The sequence below is a fragment of the Chrysemys picta genome, chromosome 6, assembly GCF_011386835.1.
Source record: "Chrysemys picta bellii isolate R12L10 chromosome 6, ASM1138683v2, whole genome shotgun sequence".
Classification (NCBI taxonomy): domain Eukaryota; kingdom Metazoa; phylum Chordata; order Testudines; family Emydidae; genus Chrysemys; species Chrysemys picta.
Genome location: NC_088796.1, coordinates 39,954,106 through 39,975,649, shown reverse-complemented (window position 1 = coordinate 39,975,649; position 21,544 = coordinate 39,954,106). Strand labels below are relative to the sequence as shown.

Below are 21,544 nucleotides of genomic sequence, written 5' to 3'. Positions count from 1 at the left end.
CCCAGAAATCCTAGTGCCTCACACATGCAATTACAGCACCAGTGTGGATATAGTTGAGTGGAGACACAAGTATGACTTTGCAGTGTGGCGACTCAGATGTTGTTGCTTATCTGAATTAACTCGACAGGGAAGACATATCCTATACATCTGTTGTGGTCCCAGGAGAGGGATCAATAGGTGTCCTCCTGGCAGATGCTGCAACAGGGAGAAGTTGAATCAGTTTAGGCAGAGTGAATCTTGAAGCAGTTTTCCACACTGCAACTCCCCTCCTCTCTTCCCCAGCTACAAGAGGCAGCATGAAACTGGCCAAGCAATGATCAAAATCAAGATATATTTCAACATGGGAAGTGCAAAATAATCTATAAAAGGAGAAGCACATAGCACTCAAAATTGATTACACATATATATGGTACATGGAGCCCAACTGGTTTCAAAAAAGAATCTTAACGAAGCTAGAGCTATGAGAGGATTACAGATCAATAACTATCTTCTCAAGTCACATTACCGATATAAAAGGTTGCCATTTGGAACCTGCTCTGCAGCAGAACCTCTCCAAGACAGACAGGCAATACACTTACTTTTTGTGTTATTTTGGCATATGGCAAATGAATAAAAGAGCACAACAGAACCCTGTCATGAGTATGTGACCATTATATTAAAGCCATACACTAATTCTGAACAATGGGTTTGGGAGGAGAAATTGCTATTCTTTGGGTATCTATTTTTTCCAGTGAGAGATTTTTTCCAAAACTCTATGAATGTGGGAAGAATTGATTATGTAGACAGATCTAGCTCTCCTTCTAATAGCCACTAATTTCTGGGCATGGTGAGTTAGTGAGATAGATTTACTAAGAACTATTCTTCTAAGTACACCTTTGAGAAACATAACTAAAAAAAAGACAGATTAGAGAATGAGAGAGGCATTTCAGAACACTTCAGCTGAGTGAATCTGCAACAATGCCTTATTTTGACCCAACAGCAGAAACAAATAGAGTAAATGCCAGATGGGTGAGGAGCAATCTTAAGGCAGAAAACAAGCAATACCAAGCACAAAATGCTAGTCCCTGCATAAATGAGATGGAGCAGAAATAATGGCAAGTAGCTAAAAGAGTACTAGCTTTATTTGAAGGAATGAACACTTATGAACTTCCTTAAGGAAAATGTTTCTCAGTACTTACAAACTGTCAGGCTATTGTTTCTTCATTTGGAAGGCCAAGGCTAAACAGCCAACAAGAACAGGAAGACAAAGATTGAAATGTCAAGAGTATGATATGCAATAAGAACAGGAGTACTTGTGATGCCACAAGTACTCCTGTTCTTTTTGCGGATACAGACTAACATGGCTGCTACTCTGAAACCTGATATGCAATAGTACACAAACATAGAAATGATAATACTGCTGCAAATTTTTGTAAACACTCACTATGGCATAACAACTAGCCCTTCCATGACAAGGGGATAGCTTATTTCAACAACATAGGTTCCTAGGCCCAGCATTTGAGTCAAAGAGCCAAATTCTACCATCCTTACTTAGAATATGTAGGTTTCAGAGTAGCAGCCGTGTTAGTCTGTATCCGCAAAAAGAAGAACAGGAGTACTTGTGGCACCTTAGAGACTAACAAATTTATTAGAGCATAAGCTTTCGTGGACTACAGACCACTTCTTTAGAATATGTAATAACCCAGTCTGTGAGCACTATCATTGAAACCAATCAGGTCTACTTGTAGACTAAGGGCCTGAACTCACTGACTTCAACAGGGTTTGGATCAGGTCCTGAAGCACTATTCAGTGTGAGCAAGAGTGGCAGAATGCACCTCAACATTTACAGATGATTAAACAGGCAACTAAGGACCAGATCCTGCTCCCATTGAAACCAATGACAGCTCCTATCAGCTTCAATGGGAGCAGGATTGGGCCCAACAGGCGAGTGGGTGTCTAATTTAATTCAGAATTTTAAATATACAAATGGATGGCACTCCTAACAAGAATTCTATAGCACATGCCACAGCATACAAAAAATATTTCACATATTCATAAGGTGTTCTAAAATATACTGGTTGTAGTACACTTCAGTCATCTGGGCAGAATGAAGCCCAAGCAATGATTGTGAGAAAAGGTGTGATTTCCTTAAATGGACAGAGAGATAGAGGAAGTAATAAAATCTTGCAGATTTTGCCTACTGGTTAACCTACAAATAAGATGAGAGACATTACAGATGTTAATCTTACCAACTACTGTATTGGAAGAAGGGGTAAAAAATTTCATGGACCAGTCAAATGTGATCACAGTATGTTGATAGAAAGAGATAAGTATTCCAGAATTCCCGTGTTAGAAATAGGATCACTTATATCTGGAAATTCAGTTCTTCCTGTACTGGATAATCTATCCATAACATGTGAGATTATATCTCTATTCAAATCAGGCAATTATTCTCTTTTTTATGGTCAAGACAGCTAAATTTGCAAAAGAAATGGTATTTAGAAACAAAATTCCACTACAAAAGCACTAGACTTTGTACCTACGAAGTCCATTAGGATAAATGTTTTGTAATGCTGGGTATCTGAACTGAACACACAAAAGGGTGGTATGTACATGCAGAGTGCGTTTGGATAGATAGGCCTGGTGATTTGTGATACAGGATTCCTCTATCAGAGGCTTTTGCAATTACTTTTCTCTCCAGTTAATCCTTTGTTATGTGAAAATATATTATATTATTATTATTATTATAGAAACTCAGCATCTCATTAATTTGAATGATGGTCATTCTTCCAACCTGATAAACAACAAGAGTAATGACAAAATAGCGAACATTTAATTTGCTTAAAAGTGGGAAGACCATTAAAGACCTTATTAAACTGGGATATTAATCTTCAAATGTTTCATATCCTTTATAGTCCACTTACATTTAAAATGATTCCTTAAGAGTTTATTCTTCCTTCTTTAACTCCCCAGTCATGACTCCAAACTAGCAGCGTCTTTCCATATGACCTAGTCCAACACTGAGTTTACACTGTCTCAGAATTTCAAGATTTGCCTTCACAGCAGAGATTAGTGATTTATTTGTCCAGCTATTACCATACGGTACTTGATGTTTCAGAGGAAGGTAAAACAAACAATTGTGCATAGTATCCCTAGCCAGTTAGGTGAAAAATCCTTCCTGACCTCATTTAGTAAAATGATAAAATTATCCAGCCCTTTAAGCTCACCACTGTTAGCACATACACCTCTGTATCTCCTAATAGATATGGAAATTAAATCAAATTTTGACCACACAACCATCAAGTAATCTACACTTCATTTGCTACACATAATGGGCAAATCCCTGGCTGCACTAAAATCAATGGGAATCCTGTCATTTTACATCCATAGAGCCAGGATTTCACGCAAAGACTTTGACTTTTGATTTGAATGGTGGCCGCTGGCAAAAACCTTCAAAAGGCTATAGCATAGCGCACTCTGGTCACTCCTCTTCCCTGCCTCAGACGTGGCGGTGAGGAGGGTAATGTAGGAACTGGCTAGACAGGCTCTATTGAAGATTTCTCCACTCTGGGAAAAGTGCAAATGGTGAAGAACAGGGCAGAGGATAGGTCCCACCACATGGAACACTCCCTGCCTGCAATGTGCAGGATCAAGCCCAAACTCTATTGGTTGACTTTGTGGGCTCAGCTCTCCACTCTGCCTGAGCATAACGTTCAGGGATTCGGTTCTCAGTACTTTCTGAAATCAGATTCTTCTAAAGCAGTGGTTCTCGAACTTTTTTTCGCTGCCCACTTGAAAATTGGTGCGGGTCTCGGCGGACCACTTAATGATCTTTCCAAATGTTGTTTGTACCATTAGCTAACTATTGTAAAACTCTTTGGATAAAAGCGCTATATAAAAAAACCCCCTTAATAATAAACATTTTTTGTTCTACAAATAAAAGCACACAACTCATATTTTAATATCCGTAGTCTTACCTTTCTAATGCGATGGATGTGCCCTCTCTCCCCTTCTGCGGCAGCCCCCAAGCTGGGGCTGGGAAGGAGGACCGTCTCTCCCCAGCAGCCGCAGTCCCGAAGCTGGGGAAAGGTGCCACTTTCTCTGGTCACTGCAGCCCTGCACATCCCAAATTCCCCCCATCCCCTCTTCTCACCCCACTGGCCCCTCCCACCTACCCCCTATTCCCCCCAAGGCCACCACCTCATCTTACATATGCGTCTTCTCCAGGGTCCAGGCACCTAATTAGTGGAGCCATGCCTGCACGGCTTCACTAATTAGGTGGGTGGCCCTTCATTCTCTTGTGCGCAGCCGCTCAGGTGCACACCTTAGAGGGAACTACCCGCGGACCACCTGAATGGAGCTCACGGACCACTGATGGTCCACGGACTACAGTTTGAGAACCTCTGTTCTAAAGTGTCTCAAGTTGGGCACCCAAGAAGTGAGGAATTCCAAATCACTTATTGCTTTTGAAAGATCTTCCCTATCTCTCATAATCAGGGCCTAAAATGTTTCTCTCAGCTTTGAATGTTATGATTTTGGGGTTAGTAGTTTCCTTTCCTTTTGTACTGAGTAGTTTAGAAAGAAAAAAAATATTTCATAGGCCCCAATTCCATATGGATGGACTCTTACCACCACAGTGGAGCATCCCTGACTTGCCCCTTTGTGCATTTAATTGCAGGACTGGGTCATGGATTTTATCAGAGCTGACATGACAGACCATAGTACTTTGAAAGAGCTGCTGTTCATCATGTAGAATATGCATTTAAGTTTGGTGCACTATGATATAGGCAGCTTTTATATACATCTGGCCTCATTGTCTTCTCATCCTAATGAGACTCAGAAGTTAATCCACTTAAGTCCATGAAATAGTGTAAATAAGATCACAGTCAGGTCCATCATATATAGCAAGGGTGGCCAAAATTACTGACCCTCCAAGCCTCATACAACAATCTTCAGAATTTCGAAAGCTGGGGTGTGTCTGCTGGGGCTTGGGGCTTCTGCCCCATGGAAGGCACCTGCCTGGGCTTGGCACTGAAGTCCCAACCCCTGGCAGGAGAGCCCCATGGGGCTGAAGCCCTGAGATTCCCCTCCCCACTGGGCAGAAGCACCTACTCTATCATCCAGCTGCAAGGCAGAGGTCCTGAGCTTCCCCCTCCCCACAACAGTCTGGTAGGTGGAGAATGGGAGGGAGGACTTGGGGGCTCTGCAAACCGCACTTTAGCTGTAAAAGAGCCACATGTGGCTCACAAGCCACAGTTTGGCCACCCCGATATACAGCACAAGCTTCCATAAAGTTCAGAGGCCATCATCTTTTCAACTGTGGTAACTTGTTTGGATTTTTAAGTGTGAAGTCACAATATTTACTATGTGGCCACTTTTATTTGTCATTTCTAATTCCCTAACACCTTTCCTATAGTTTCCATTTTTACTGAACATTTTATTTTGGATTATAATTTTTGTTCTTGATTATATGACCATATATATTAAATATTCATCATATAAGTACAATTAAAATGTATAATCCCCAGAGGATGTTTATAACAATTTAAACTACCCTGAATTTAATTAAGGGAGTTAGAGGATTAAAGGCTTAAAATAAAGTTTTAAGGGGTGGCCAATGGGATAAATTTATGTGAACAAAATTATATTTGAGTTTTTATAGGTTTTAGACCAAGAGGAGAAAGGGACTGATAAAAAATAAAGAAGGGGGTATAGCTAAAAATAAAGTCCAGGGTTAAAACACCAATTATACTTACCTTTAGCATGAGTAATTTATGGTAGTCTTTGGAAGACCAGTTTTGACCAATTATACATGGGCCTGATTGTAAATCAATTCAAGTCAATGGGAATGTTGTCATTGACTTCAATAGGCTTTAGATCAAGCCCCATAAGCACAACTTCTGTTTAATATACAGGGCCAAATCCCAGACCCACTGAATTCAAAGCCCAGACTAGTAAATCCAAATGGTTTCTGTACATTATTCTTTTTGTGATACAGATTGTCTAATTCTATTGTGAAAACCATAAATATTATGCTAAAAACTTTCATTGTGATGCAGATGTTAGAAGTCCATGAATCATAGACTCATGTACGTGACCTCAATATGTCATCTAGTCCAGTGCCCCCACTCAAGGCAGGACTATGTAATAACTAGACCATTCCTGACAGGTGTTTGTCTCACCTGTTCTTAAAAATCACCAATGAAGGAGATTCCACAACATTCCTAGGCAATTTATTCCAGTGCTTAACCACCCTGACAGTCAGGAAGGTTTTCCTAATGTCCAACCTAAACCTCCCTTGGTGCAATTTAAGCCCATTGCTTCTTATCCTAACCTCAGAGGCGAGCAAGAACAATTTTTCACCCTCCTCCTTGAAACAACCTTTTATGTACTTGAAAACTGTTATGTCCTCTCCCCCACAGTCTTCTTTTCTCCACACTACACAGACCCAATTTTTTTTAAATCTTTCCTCATAGGTCAAGGTCTAGATTTTCAAGCATTTTTGTTGCTCTCCTCTAACTTTCTGCAATTTGTTCACATCTTTCCTGAAATGTGGTGCCCAGAACTATACATAATACTCTAGTCTGCACTGATAAGGCCTCAGCTTGAGAGGAAGAATTACTTCTTGTGTCTTGCTTACAACACTCCTGCTAATACATCCCAGAATGATGTTTGCTCCTTTCGCAACAGTGTTTCATTGTTGACTCATATTTACCTTGTGGTCCACTATAACCCCGATCCTTTTCTGCAGTACTCCTTCCTAAGCAGCCATTTCCCATTTTGTATGTGTGCAATTGATTGTTCCTTCCTAAGCGGAGTACTTTGCATTTGTTCTTATTGAATTCCATCCTATTTACTTCAGACCATTTCTCCAGTTTGTCCAGATCATTTTGAATTCTAATCCTATCCTCCAAAGCACTTGCACTCCCTCCCAGCTTGATATTGTCTGCAAACTTTAAGTATACCCTATGCCATTATAAATCATCGATGAAGATATTGAACAGAACTGGACGTAGAACCAATCCCTGCAGGACCCCACTTGATATGCCCTTCCAGCTCGACTGTGAACCACTGATAACTACTCTCTGGGAATGGTTTTCCAAACAGTTATGCATCCACCTTATAGTAGCTCCATCTAGGAATGTGCACTTCTGTACAGAGAAGACACACTGGGGGTATGTTTACACCACCATGTAAGTCTGGACTCAGGCTTGAGCCCAAACACCCACTTCTGTCTATACACACACATCTGTCAGATTTGGGCTCAGATCTAGGGTCCCAGGATGCTCTTGGGGTGGAGGGTCCAAACCCGAGTCAAGCTGAGATCCAGGGTTCAAGCCTTATTGCTTTGCATTGTAGATGTAGTGCCCACCCCCGCAAACTCAGAGACTGGGAGTCTGCCAAAAGTATCCCATGGACCAACTTCCTTTAGCCTCTCTATCCCAAGAATCTCCCATTGACTTCAGTGAAAATGGAACTCCACCCCCCAGTGTACTGCAGCAGCTCAGTGAGTCAGCAATAAACCCTTCTATTTCTTCTGACCACCGAGGTGCAAACACAACACCAGAGAGCTGTCTGTGTTTGCAATGGAGACTGAACAGAAGCAGCCTTTTGCAAAGCATGCTGCTTCATAGTCACAGGAGCACAGCCAGATTTTGGTAAATCTCTTGTGAGGCCAGCAAAACAGTGGACTTTAATAAGAGTACCAGGAATGATCATGCATCCCACAAATAGCAAAGCAGCGGGAAACGTTACAAATTTACTGGACAGGTGACCAGAGCAGAGAGCAAATGAAGCAGCTCAAGACAGAGCACAAGAAAACCAGGTACCACAACCACACCTTGCCATCATCGTGCTTATTTTATGAGGAGTTTGACTAGCTGCTGGAGCTTGTGCTGAGAGCGGAGCCAGTGGTGGTACATGATGATCTGGTCAGTTGGGATGGCAACCTGCTGGTCCCAGAATCCCACATGGGAAACAGCAGCAGGCACCAAGTTAGGACAGTGAAGTCACTCTGTTACTGAAGCCAAACCGAGAGGCTGTACTTGAAAGAGGTTTTTGATGCCTCCCCTGAGGAAGAGCAGCAGACACAGAAGGGACAGAAGCCTCCCCTCAGTTCAGTAAATTTCTGGCTCCATTTTAATGTTTAATACAGTAATGGGAGGGATTTCCATTTTATGAGCCAAGGCAAAAGTAAAAAAGTTCCAGCAAGCAGTGTGTATCCACAAGTGGTGGATTATATCCCAGTAGCTTGGCTCCTTCCCTTCACCACCCTCCCCCACATGCAGTTCAAAAATAGGAGCCAGGAAATGCAAACAGTAAACACACCTTGAAAGCAAATTTTCCCTTCAGAAGGCAGATTTTTATGATGGCATTCTTGTTTCTTAAAAATAACCTGACATTGCTGTGCCCGTAAGTATGCCACTCTGTAACCACTCACTGGTGTAACAAGGCACCTAGACACAGGGGGAGATGGAAGTGTTTTCCATTTACAAATCTAGTCCATTTCAGTTAGAGGGTGGCTGTAGGTGATGAAATCATTTGTCCCAAATTCAACTTTTTCCAAAAAAATTTCCAGAAGGGTGGCACAGGGTGGGGGTGGGTGGGTAAGGAGGAGGTCTATGGAGTGGTGTGTTTGCATACATGCAGCCATAACAGGCTAAGCCATATGGAAGCTAATGCATCATCCTGTTGATTCCCTCATGAATTCTGACCCAATTCCCAGGTCCTGATAGCTGCAAAATCTGCTAGAAGCAGCAACTCTAGATAGGTAGTCACATTTCAGGGAAGGGCTGAATTGTATTTTGCAGGGCCAGCTTGGTAACTCACCAGTGCCCTCCACTTGTAGATATGCTGTTCAGTCATTATGTGTTTGATTACTTTGGTTGCACACACTGCCAGTTTCCCAGTGGCAGCTTGGAATAACATCTCCAACTAGACACCACAAGAACTGTTATGTCCTCCAAAGTGTGGAAGGCCTGAAGTGCTAGAAAAAGCTTGTGTAGCATGGCCACTGATGGCATCCTCCTAAACCCAAGTAGTCCTGCAATTCTCAGAAAACTGAAAATATCTTTGAATTTTTAAACTTGCCCTTGTCTCTGCACTTTTTGCTACAATTAACCAGACTGTGTCCAGAGAGCTTCTGTTATCTGAAGTATCCCTCACAAGATATTGAAGTAACCTTGTGTCCTTGAAATTCCACAAGGATTTTTTCTGTGTTTCTGCACTGAGCTATTTGAGACATTAGCTCTGTGTCTTGTCCTATTCCAGGCCTCTTGACCGCTACTGGCTGCAGTACCTCTACAGCGCATGCGCGCACACACACACACACACCAACCTTGGCCAACATACCTTCTTGGACCATTCCAAGAGGAAGCATTTCCATGATGAACTTATAGTTGAATTCTGGACATGGCCAATAAGCAGGTCCAGTATCAAAGAGGGACTTCTGGCTAGAGGAAAGGCATGGTGAGAGATAAGAAGAAAAGCTGGGCAGACCGCCTAAGCCTGAGGACAGGGTTTCTGTGCAGGAGCAAGCACTTGCTTTGCCATTCTTGGAACTGGGACTGCAGCTAAGGGAGGAGGACAGAGCTCAGCAGAAAGAGCCGAGCTGCTGCTATCACTAATGATGGCAAGAGTACCGGCTCCTGCTGCATCACACACACCATGGCCTGAGTCCCCTGCACATTGCCCTGTGATGCAGTCCAGAAACAGACTGAAAAATTCCATGGCTGGGTGGCCCATGTAATCGGGTTCCATGAGTGGCTAGGCAGGGCAACCTTGTTTCATGCAGTCTTCTATATTGACCCCCTCCCCCCCATGCCAAGTCCATGGCAAAAGGGGGAAAGAACAGTAGGCCAGAGGACATGCTAGGGTAGGGAGTTTGTCTTGTACATGGTTTCACTGTTTGCACTTGTTCATGCACCTTTTATATATAGATATATATTTCCCCCCAGTAAGATTCTTACAGATGTGGTAATAATGTATGTTTACCATACATATTTGATGAAATAAAATTTTTTATTTCTAAATTTGATTGTATGAAGTGATGCAGTGGTAACAATGTTTATTTAAAGCAATAAAGATGAACATGGTCAGGGACAATTGAGAATTAATATACAAATACCATTCCTCAATAATCTATACCAATACATTCTTCAATCACTTTCTTACATAAAACCATTCTGCGATTCCCCTTCCCCCATTTCATAATGGGTCATGTCATTCATAAGTACACTGCATGGCAATTAACTCCCCCACTCCCCAGGAGCGGAACTGCTTCCCCATAATCAATCAGCCCCCATATACCACCCACAAGTACATTCATAGGGATACTATTCCCCTTCTTCCATTGGGCTATACAAGTATAATATGGGAGCATGAAGCATCCCTGACTTCTGTTGTGTGGGTGCATCCAGCTCCAGCTGTGGTAGGTATACTTTCTGGTTGAGTGTACCGATCCAATGGTCCTTGGCTGTCATAGGTCCATTCATGGGGAAATGGCTCAACTCTGGTTCACAAAGCTTGTGAAGAGCAGAGTAAGCCACAGTGATACAGATGGTCATGATATCAGTCTTATTGCGATTGATTCAGTCCAATTTGCTGGCTGAATGCATCGAGTTGAGTTGTTTTTTCTTGTATATGGTGTTGGGTATGTGATAGGAGAGCGAGATCATCTGTGAAATCCAGGTCTTCAAGGGATGAGAAGGATGTCCATTTAATGCCTCTTGGCATGTCTTCTGTTGTATGCTGCATTACCCAGTCGATGGCAATGTTGAAGAGGATTGCAGACACACCTCTGACATGCTCCTGTTTTGACTTCAAAATTGATCAACACTGCATGTAAAATTGAAATAAAAGCTTTTGATGATGTTGATTATACGGAGAGGGATTCTATATGCCTGCAGAATGTGCCATAGTCTGGTCCTGTGAATGCTATCTAAAGCATTCTTAAAGTCTATGAAGTTTATGTAGAGTTGCCATTGCCATTCTAAGTTTTGTTCTATTATGTTTTGTAGAGTGATGATCTGGTCTGTGCATCCACGCCCTTTCCGAAAGCCGGCTTGCTCTTTTCTGAGAATGCTATCAACTGCCTCTGATATATGCTGGACTATGATCTTGCATAATACTTTGCTTGGCACAGATAGAAGTGTGATACCACACCAGTTACTACCAAAGAAAGGAACTCTCTGATTGTATCTTCACTATAACCCCATTGGTCAACTCATCTGGCACTTGAGATGTGGTCTAAAAGGCTTTATTGGCACTTGTCTGCGATGACCCACATAACTCACAAGTGAAAAAAACTGTGGTCATCACAAACTCATACATAAGATATTCTTTGAACCACATTGAAATACCATGCATTGTTTCTCTAATATTATGTATGTACACATACCACACACACACACACTATGCATTATTTAACCCTTGTCTGTTTATAACTTTAATAAAGAATGAATTTTTTTTAAGTGATTGCATTAAGTAACCTCCATATATAACTACATTTTAATATAGGAACTTGGCCTTGTAGCTGCCCCTTTTTGGCTTGATACATGTTTCTGGACAAGTCAGTGGCAAAACTCTTATGTAATCTAGTGAAAGCAGAATTGGGCCCTCACAAGATACACAATTTCATTTAATTCTTTGCCTTTGTCAATTACACCTCTCTGCTGCCTCTAAATTTCTAGCGTTGCAGCTTCTTCCATTAGCAGCATTCACACACACATTTTACCCAAGTGACATGATTCAAATTGCTCACACTCTTTAGTGTGAAAGTTTACAGACACACATTTCCTACCTGACTACAGAATGTGGTCCTTGATTTTTTCCAACAAAACTATATTTGAGTCAAAGGGCAATTTCCGGAGCTTAGTACAGTATCAAATGATGGCCTAGCAGTTTTCATGCATTCACTCTAGTGCTCCCAGAAGGGCTCTGAGACAGGAACTCATGTTAAGCTGCTTTATTGAAAGACCTGGGGGGGGGGGGGGAGGGAGAGAAATACAGCAGACAAAACAGCCACCGGTCTAAGCAAAATGTGTCATAAGCCCCTCAAGACTGTAGCAGGATGTCATCAGTAGACTTTACCTACATTAGGACTTACTGTACAAGCCTAATGACTTTCCAGCTGTGCTAATGCTGCTGCCTACTGCCACATCCAGCTGCAGATGTACTTAAAGATCACTAAATATTTAAAGAATAATATATTCAGAATACTTCCTATATAAAATTAGGTACTACTTAGGTTTCATGCAACAAATTATTTAAATTAATGCAGCTTTTGGTATTCACATATTTGCACTTTTCTCCCAGGCTATAAATTAATTCTATTTGTCCTAACAGAAAGTTTAAGCAATATCATAGTTAACCTTTTTTTGGTAAAACATGTACCCTGTCATATGGAAGATTTTAAAAGTTAGGTTAAAATCATATTATTCAGATGGGAATTATAAATCTTTAAGGTAACTGTCAATTGAGATCAGAAAGGAGTAAGGAAAAGTTGTGTCTATTACATACAGTAGAGGTATATGAGTTAGGGGTCTATTGATCCTCCCTTTACTGCAAGGATGACATCTCCTGTATATTTGATGGGATTGATGTGCTTCACCCAGGAAAGAACAGTCCCTTTAGAATGTTGCCTTAAAATAACTTACAAAGGGCCTGATCCTGCAAAGGGCTAAGTGTCCTTGATTCCTACTGACTTTAGAAGTCAATGCTCAGTTCATTGGCTTCAATCAGCTTGAATTAAGTGTGCTCAGCACCTTGCAGAAAGTGCTTAGGCTCTTGCATGATCGAGAGCTTTGGGAGAAAGGTTTCTATATTGGGGCTTTGACTATTTTTTCTGGAAGGAGAATTTAAGTGGGCATGGTCAAGTGGGCACAGGTCATGCCCCAGTTTACTGTTTGTGGTTAGGGGATTACCTTAGGAAGTTCTACACGTCCCCTTTGTTTGTTAACATGGTTTAACATCCCTCTTTGTTTGTGTTTGTTTCTATGAAGAGAGTTTCCAAAAATATTTTTACATCAAAATATGGACAAATTACATTTGAGCAGGATAAAAGCTGTGATGCAAGCCAATCATCAAACCAAACCAGGAAATTCATAGCTAAGTGTGATCCTATAATTAACTCCCATAGCTGTGAGAAAACAAATCAACACATTGATGTAAATCATAGTCCTAATTCTGCGTCCATCAGCTTCAGAAGGGGCAAGATTGGACCTAAAGGGCCGACTCACAATAGTGCTGTGCATCTGTCAGTCTCACTGAAGTAAATGGGAACCATGGGGCTCAGCATCAGGTCATATTTTTGCTCATAATGTTGATTAAAGTAGAATTCAAGTTTTAGTGTGACTTTAGCAGGGATTTTTTTTTCAGTTTCACACTGGATACAGGGGTGGGTTTTTTTTGGCTATTAAGACATTCTGGGCCAACTCCTGTAATCCTTACTCCGTTTCCACCTAGTCTCTACCCAGGGAAAACAACTACTGATTTCACTGGTTGCCTAATAAGGAAAAGTGTGAAACAAACAGCTCAGGATCTGGCTGTGAACCCAGGCAATATTTCAGGTAACTGGTTTCATAATTATAATATAAAGCAACATTCCTTCATTTTATTCTTTAGAATATATCTTTAGGGCCTGATTCTACATTACCCTGCACTATATGTGGTAATTCACCCTGGTACACAGTGAGGGCACAGTGCTACCATTCTGACTTGGCAGCTTTTTACACATTTGTGTGGATGCAAATAACTAGCATGATGCAGACCAATGGAGAATCAGGCCTGCAGTTGTTATGAAGAACACACTGGTCATAGAATAATCTGTCAAAGTTGTTATAAATAAAACTATTTCCAAAGTATTTCATTGCTGGGGAAATTTCGTTCCCGTCATACATGGTTGTTCTGTGATTTGATTAACCTGGATTTGCCTATGAAAAGGTTTGAGCTAGCTAAAAGAGGTTAAGGATTGTCTGTCAAATGGGTAATATTAGTTACTATGTCAAATTAAAAGGACTATTTTGATCATTTTTTACTGAAGTCAGAGTTGATATGAATTTTCTGTGTACCCTCTTGTTCACTTTCTTTCTGGTTCACTGTAAAGTTGTTTTTTGAACAAGTGTATCATCCTTTGGAGGAGACATGTATATAATTCAAAGCCCACAGATGGGCCCAATCTATTGAGAATTAGGAGTTTTTCAGAGAATGCACCCTCAGACCTGTTATAATAATCGGACCTCCAAATTTACCCTATGTTAAAAAGTTTTTACAATAACCCATAACAAGAAATCTTAATGAAAAGGCACTCAAGTTGCTTTCAATAATAAATGTTCTAAACAGGTGCAAAAATGTCAGAAAAAAATAAGTTGCTCCCAACAACAAAAAAGAGCCACATTAATGTAATTCAAAGACTATTTTGAAATCATGCTTGGTAGAAACAGAAAATACAAGAAATTGGAAATTAATAATAGAAATTGGTATGGTGTCTATTAGGCCTAATTGGTGAACAAAATACTAAAGGGAAAATGGGCTATTCCACCCATCGCTTCCTTTCTGGATCCTTTAAAAAGAAAAGACTTTTGTGGGAAATTAAAAAAAAGATAGGAAAACAAGAGAACAGATGAAGGCTACTAAAGTTACCTTTACCATCATGGCTGCCATGCCTACCATCTCCTAGGACCCCAGGCCTTCATCATCCACAAAAAAATAAAAAAATAAAAAAAATCCTAACTAGACTATGCCTAATAAAGGACCTAGATACCACTACTACCTCTATCAGCACCAGCTAAATCCTAAACACAGCCTAAAAGAAATGAAATCAAACTGCAGCAGCAGCAACCACTCCAGTTCATTTATATTAATTTCTTTTCCCCAAAAGAACCAACATACGTGAGAGCAGAATCAGGGCACGCATATCAAAAATACACTAGACAAATCACAACTGGAAAACATAAGCCTGTTGCAGATTCAGGAACTCAGGCTCATGCAGTTCAGAGGCCCGCAGATATTTTTGATCAGGTCCTAAATGTTTGCTTGACATATTGTAACCCACTGTCAGCAATGTGTAACATGTTTAGGATTTTTTTGCAAAGGCTCACAGATCCTGCACTAATAAAAATCAAATGCCTAGGAAAAAAATACTGCTCCTGAAACTTGAGCAGCAGACATTTGGAAAAAATCTTAAAAGTAAGAATATCAGGCCAAAGTTCCTGCTCTAGAACAAGGCCCTGTGCCAGATTCTGCTCCTACATACAGGGCTGTGAGTCTAGAGTACCTTCATGATTTACATGAGACCATGAAGCTCTGGCCCACAGTATTCTACCTTAGAATTTTTTTGGTCTTGTGCAGCTGTAATGAACATGTGGCCTGACTCTCCTGTTTTATGCCCATATGGTTCCACTGACTTAAGTGGAGTCAGTCACATTGGCCAAAGACTGATGTAACATGGTGAGAAACAGGCTCATAGAACTGCAACAATTCCAACCATCAGATCGCAGGAAAAGGTACAGACTTCAGGCTTTTCCTCAGTCAAGCATTTCCTCAATTCCTTTGTTTGGCTGAGTCTAGACTCTCCCAGTTTCTGAGTCCTCTCAAGTCTAAACCATAGATACTTCAGTCACTTTATGCACTCTACATGCAAACTAAAGGGTTGCTGAACAGTCCTCTCTTACAGGTCCTCCTCCGTTCATGCAAGGTTTTCTTTCAAACTCATATGTGCAGAAAGGTTCATTATTTCAGCTTTGTTTAAGTTACATGAACTTTGAAACAGAGAAAGAACTCAAACCATTTTGAAGGCTCATATAAACCATATATAGCAGTTACATCACAATCATAATAACCTGAAACCATATGAAAAAGTGTTTCCACTTCTATTAACCCACAGCAAAATTACTTCTCATTGGATGGCAATCTCATAGTCTCTGCTACATTGAATATCAACGTCACTTTTGTTATTTTCCATTCATAAAAAAGTAGGGCCAAATTCCACCTCCCACTTATATGGGTGTACAATAGGGTTGAGGAGAACATGAAAAGCTTCTTCTTGCATGGCCAACATCTGGGCTAGGCAGAATCACAGTCTGCCAATGGGGTCAGGGACTGTACAGGAAGAGGCAGGGCTCCCCATCATGGAGCAGGACCAACATGTAGCCAGCAGGCTGCAACCCATGAAGAGAGGTGGCATAGGGCATGTTCTTCTGCATGCTGGGGCATTATGGGGCTACCCCTATTAGAACTGGTCAAAATTTGTTTTTTTTCCTGAAAAACAACAAAAACAATTTTTTTGGACCTTTCATTGAAAATCTCACAAAAAACAAACATTTCAGCTGAAAACTGCCAATCCTGACCCCCAAATTCATTTTAGAGACAATATTTTGGTTTTACCAAAAAATCCTGAAAGTTTGAGGAAAACAGATCCTTCCTGCTAATATTTTTGTTCTGTTACAATCCCAGTTTTCCACAAAAAAAGTTGGATTGAAAATTGTAGACCAGCCCTACTCCTTGCTTCTTAACTAGCACATAATTGTACCATTGGCCAAGTGAACATTTATTTTTTTCCACTTCTAGTTTGTGACATAGTGCTAAGAGTTGCACCAAATAGGTGTATAAGAAGAGATCATTTCCCCTATGTATAGAGCCAAAATACTAGGGACACAAATTGCGTTTTTAATCTTGTTTTGATGTGATGCAGTGCCTACCTACATAGCAATCTATATCTACCTGATATATTGGGTCAGAACACAAACTCAATTTTCTTCAAAAAGTCATTGTTATGGGATGCTCCACTTACCACTGGTCTGGCACCTCCTCTTGGTCACTCTGGGGATTGGCTCTCAAGGTAGACACACCCTTCCATACTGTCATTCCGACTCTCTCTGTGGCCTGCAGCTCCTCCCTCACTCCAGAACCCTCAGCTTTTCTTCATGACTTAGCCCTCCAGCTAGGTCACTCAGAGTTCCCCCTTCTGGGGTACAGTCCATCAGCAGTCCTAGGCAATCTTCCCATTCACTGCCTCGGGTCTACAACACACCCTCAGTGGCTGGTACAGGAACCCAGGCCCACCCTCTTCTCCAGGTTCCAGTCCATGGACTCTCAGCTCAGCAGTTCTGGGCTTCCTCTCTGCTTCTTCCCTGCACTGCTTCCTACCACACTGTTTTTTCCTTAGGGAGTACCAGCTCCAAGAACCCTTCTCCCTCTTCTCAGGGAGGCAGGGAGGGAATGACTGCTGCTGCTGCCACCTCTCTTCCAGCAGCTCCCAAACACATGTCCTTCTTCCTAAGGAGCAATTGCCCTTTCACAGCCACCAAGTCTGTAGCCTGCTATCTGGTTTATCGGCCCCACCTTGTTCCTGCACAGGTGAACCGCCCTCTAATTAGCTGCCTCCAGTCTAAAGCTCCCCCCTTTGCAGCCTAATTAGCTGATTGGGATAAATAGAGCCATATTCTGCTCTCACTTAAACCTGTGCATTGACTCCAAAGTTGCATAACAGCAAAATTTAGCCCCTATTGTCTCAAGGAGTAATAGAAAGGGGTGCATCTGAAAAGGTTTACAGCTTCCGAAATTATCCCAAATCTTGAATGCTTTGTGAAAAGACATATGAATATCTTGGGTCTGCAAATGTGAGCTGGAAGTTTCATCAGAATTGGCTCATACTTAAAACTTCTGGTTGGACCAGAACTCAGATGTGCAGAGAAGTTTCAGGAGTAAAATATAAAGAAAATATGTTGATGAATTTTTTTTTTTGAGATTCAGAAAGGAGGGGTGAGTTTTGAGCTGGTTGGGATGATGTTTTTTCTCATTTGACTCTAATATTTATTTTGCAGAGAGCCAGAAAATAATGTGCATAGCATGAAATTGTGGTTTGGGGGGAAGCTGAAACCTCAATCACTCAAATTGTGATTGTTTTAGGTCTGGTCCACACTAAGCCCCCAGTTCAACTAAGATACGTGAATAACGTAGCTGAAGTTGAAGTATCTTAGTTTGAACTTAAAGGTACTTACCGCGGGTCCACACGCGGCAGGCAGGCTCCCCCGTCGACTCCGCCTACTCCTCTTGCGGAGCAGGATTACCGGTGGCGACGGCGAGCACTTCCAGGATTGATTTATCGCATCTAGACAAGACGCGATAAATCGATCCCAGAAGATCGATTGCTTGCCGCCGAACCAGCGGGTAAGTATAGACGTACCCTTAGAATAAAACTGTTGAGTTGGGGAAGCCTGCTGACCTTTTTGCCTTGAGGGTCAGTGTTACAATTATTATAATTATTAATTATTGTTATTTGTGTAGTGACCCCTTTGTGACAGGCACTATACAAAACACAGAACAAAAAGATAGTCCCTGTCCCACAGAGCTCTGTAATGTGATCACAGGGAGTGGGACAGAAAAATGAATTGGAAAAATAGCAGCCCAGAATGGTGGGTTGGATGAAGGCACCATGGTTACCACTCTGATGTACCAAGTTTCTGAATTTCCCTTAGTGGGAAGGTGAGAACCTCTTTAATACACAACCTAGTGAGGGCCAGGTGGGCGAAGTAAAGCCCATTTTAGCCGCCTGGGGTGCCCACACCAACACCACTATAATCTGTGCTTTTCAGAGGTTAGTAATCACGCAGTAATAACTTTTAGTGTGGGACAAAGTTGGATCGTTAGCTTTTCAGTTTTACTTTCTAAACTGAACACTGAAAAGCAGCCAATTGTGCCTTCCATCAAACAAACAAACAAACAAACAAAAAGGTCTATCTAAAAAAGGCAAGCCGGCAGGAAGCCTGATGTAGTAGAGCAGAAAGAAAAGTTCCACCAGGCTGTCATTCCACTTGTCAGTCTGGTTGATACATGGTGACAGAGGTAGGAACACAGAGCCAGATTTTCAACTGGTGTAAATTAGTATCATTCTATTGATTTGAATAGAGCTACATCAATTCATACCAGCTGAGTCTCCTACCCTCAGAATGAAAAAGTCTATTTTTTCTTCCTGACTAGTGTTTTTAATTGCAGGTACGTTGGCCTTGCTTCTCCCTCCGAGTAGCAGGAGAATGTTCGTTGTGAGTCTAGATGACTCATTTATCTCCACTGCTGATGGAAGCCATAGTTCCTGGTGTAAATCCGTAATGCATATGTGTACGTGTCAAAGTCTGCTAGGTTATAAGAAGACAATTTGAGTTGATAAAGTAAACAATTTGCAAAACCTGTCAATCAGTACAGGTCAATGCAGTTCCAGTAATTATTCTAGTTCTGCGCATCATCATGAGTGCCTTTGGATTTTAATATAGACTAAAAAACACCCCAAAAGGAAAGAACACTGCTGCTTAGCCAAAGCAAAAAACTTTAGCAATTCTGCTGTGGTTATGTTCCTGGAAGATCTTAATGCAATTAAAGCTCCTTCATTCTCAGTAATGTAATAGCCTGCAGTTTGGAAAGCAGCTGCTTGTTCTGAATGAAGGAGTGTGGCAGACATTCATCAACATGTCAGACTTTAGTGAATGATACAGAGCCAGATTCCACTTTCAAGATTTGTTTGACTGGGAGCAGAGGGTGCTTGGTACCGTTCAGGATCAGGCCCTAGATCAGCCCAGACTATGAAATTTCCCTGCTATGGTTTCAGTCTCTTACAGATGGCTGACAGACTGGCCAAAAAAAAAAACCCCACACACCCTGAGCTGGTGTTTTCATTGGAGCTATTGAGTAACAGATGCACATTTGTCAGCAAGCCACTCTTTTGAATAATTTCTAAACATTAAAACAGTGACACTGAAAATAATAAAAAAAAGAACTCAGCCCCTACATAGCTTAAGCCTGCTCTAAAATAGATGAAAAAGCCCTTTCTTGGGCTTCAGTGTAGCAACAATGCAGTTGAGGCCAACATTGTCAAATCTGGGGTTGGGATTTTCAAAGGACCCTAAGGGAGCAAGACACCCAACCCCCATTACATTTGTGTGTTTTGGACTAACTCCCTTATTGCCTTTGAAAATCCCAGCTTGGGTGCTGAACGTTAGGCTCCTAAATCCTTAGACTTTAGAGTAGGGTTACACATCTCAAGTTCCCAAATAGAGGACATTGACAGTGGGAGGGGGAGCTGCAGGAAGAGGGGGTACAGTTTCTATGGCAATACCATACCATGTCACCCATACTGCTGGCAGTGGTGCTGCTTTCACAGTTGGGTGCCTGTCTAGCGGCTACTGCACTCCAGCCACCCAGCTCTGAAGGCAAGGGAAAAAAAATGAGCAAGGACAAAAAAATCACAAACGTGTGTTTGAATTTCAAAAATCCACCCGATGGAGATTGGAGCACCAAAAGGAGGTCAAGACCTGGATATATGGTAACCCTAACTTAGAGGATTGACCTGATTTTTAAGACGCATGGATCACAACCCCCTTCCCTGTGGAAATCTCTGGGAGCTACAGGTGCTCAGTACCTTTTGGGAAAATCACTTCTTGTATTTCGGAATGTGAATATAGATTTAGGAGCTGGATTTTAGTCACCCAAGTTTGAAAATTGTGGTCTTCATCTATGAGTAACCTCCCAAAATGTTTACCCTTTACCCTTTGTGAAGTGATTAGACTGAAATATCTGAAAGCACCCTCCGTCACTCCATTTCATCTGTCTCCTGCTCAGCAATGCTGCCTACCCTCCCTAACCCTACACTATCACAAGGATCTTGAGGCACAAGCAGTCTCCCTGTGGCCCCAGAGGTGGTGCACTGCCCATCTGCCTTTTGCATCCACTTCTGGGCAAACTGTAGCATGCAATGTAGTAAGAATCATACTGTCTGCGATGAACACAGGAGGACTACAGACAGCTTTACACAATTGCTTGTGCTGCTGCCTATTTTTTGTTAGCAACTGCTGCATCCTTTGCTGCCTTTAGGAAATTTCGTGACTATCAAGCATTCAATCAAGCCTGGTCTCCCGTCACTTGAATCTCCTGAAGCGAGCTGAACACTGGGAATTGCAAAATTCAGTCCTTTTCTTTCCCACCCAGCAGAACATTGTTTCAGGCTCCATATTTAAACGCATAAAACTGTTCTAACCAAACCCTTTGTACACATCACTCGGAGGTCAGTGCCTCTTTATGTGAGCATTATTGTGTTTACTGGCCCTTGCATAACAATGTCAGTTTCTGAGGGTTAGTAAATAGAGAAATCATGCAGTAGGTTGTCAAGTTCTTCTGCACTGCTGCACACTTTAACATGCTATGCTTACTCCTCTTCCATTTTGCCCATAAACTACTGTCTGTTTGCAAACCTCTGTCTCCTCCTAATTTACCTGCTTTCTCTGCCTGACTCATTCAGTGATGTCCTAATCCAACACCATTGCTAGCACAATCATTTCTGGGTTAGTCAATGTCACAGACACAGTACTGAAGGCACCAAGGAGGAGAAACCATCAAAAGCAAAAGGAAACACATGCCTCTCTATGCTCATAACTTGCTAAGCAGCAATGAAAAGAAAGTAAGTCTATAAAAGTAATTTCAGGCCAGATTTCCAGGATGGCTTGGGCATAAAAAAGTGTGTGTGCATGTGTGTGACACTAATGTCATACAACTACTGCACATCCAATTATATATCAGT

General features: G+C 41.6%; 1 long non-coding RNA gene across 1 annotated transcript in view; it reads right to left on the bottom strand.

Annotated features, from left to right (window-relative positions):
• LOC122172314 (uncharacterized) overlaps positions 1-21,544 on the bottom strand; it is a 133,137-nt gene that overhangs the window by 89,157 nt on the left and 22,436 nt on the right. The window lies entirely within an intron of this gene.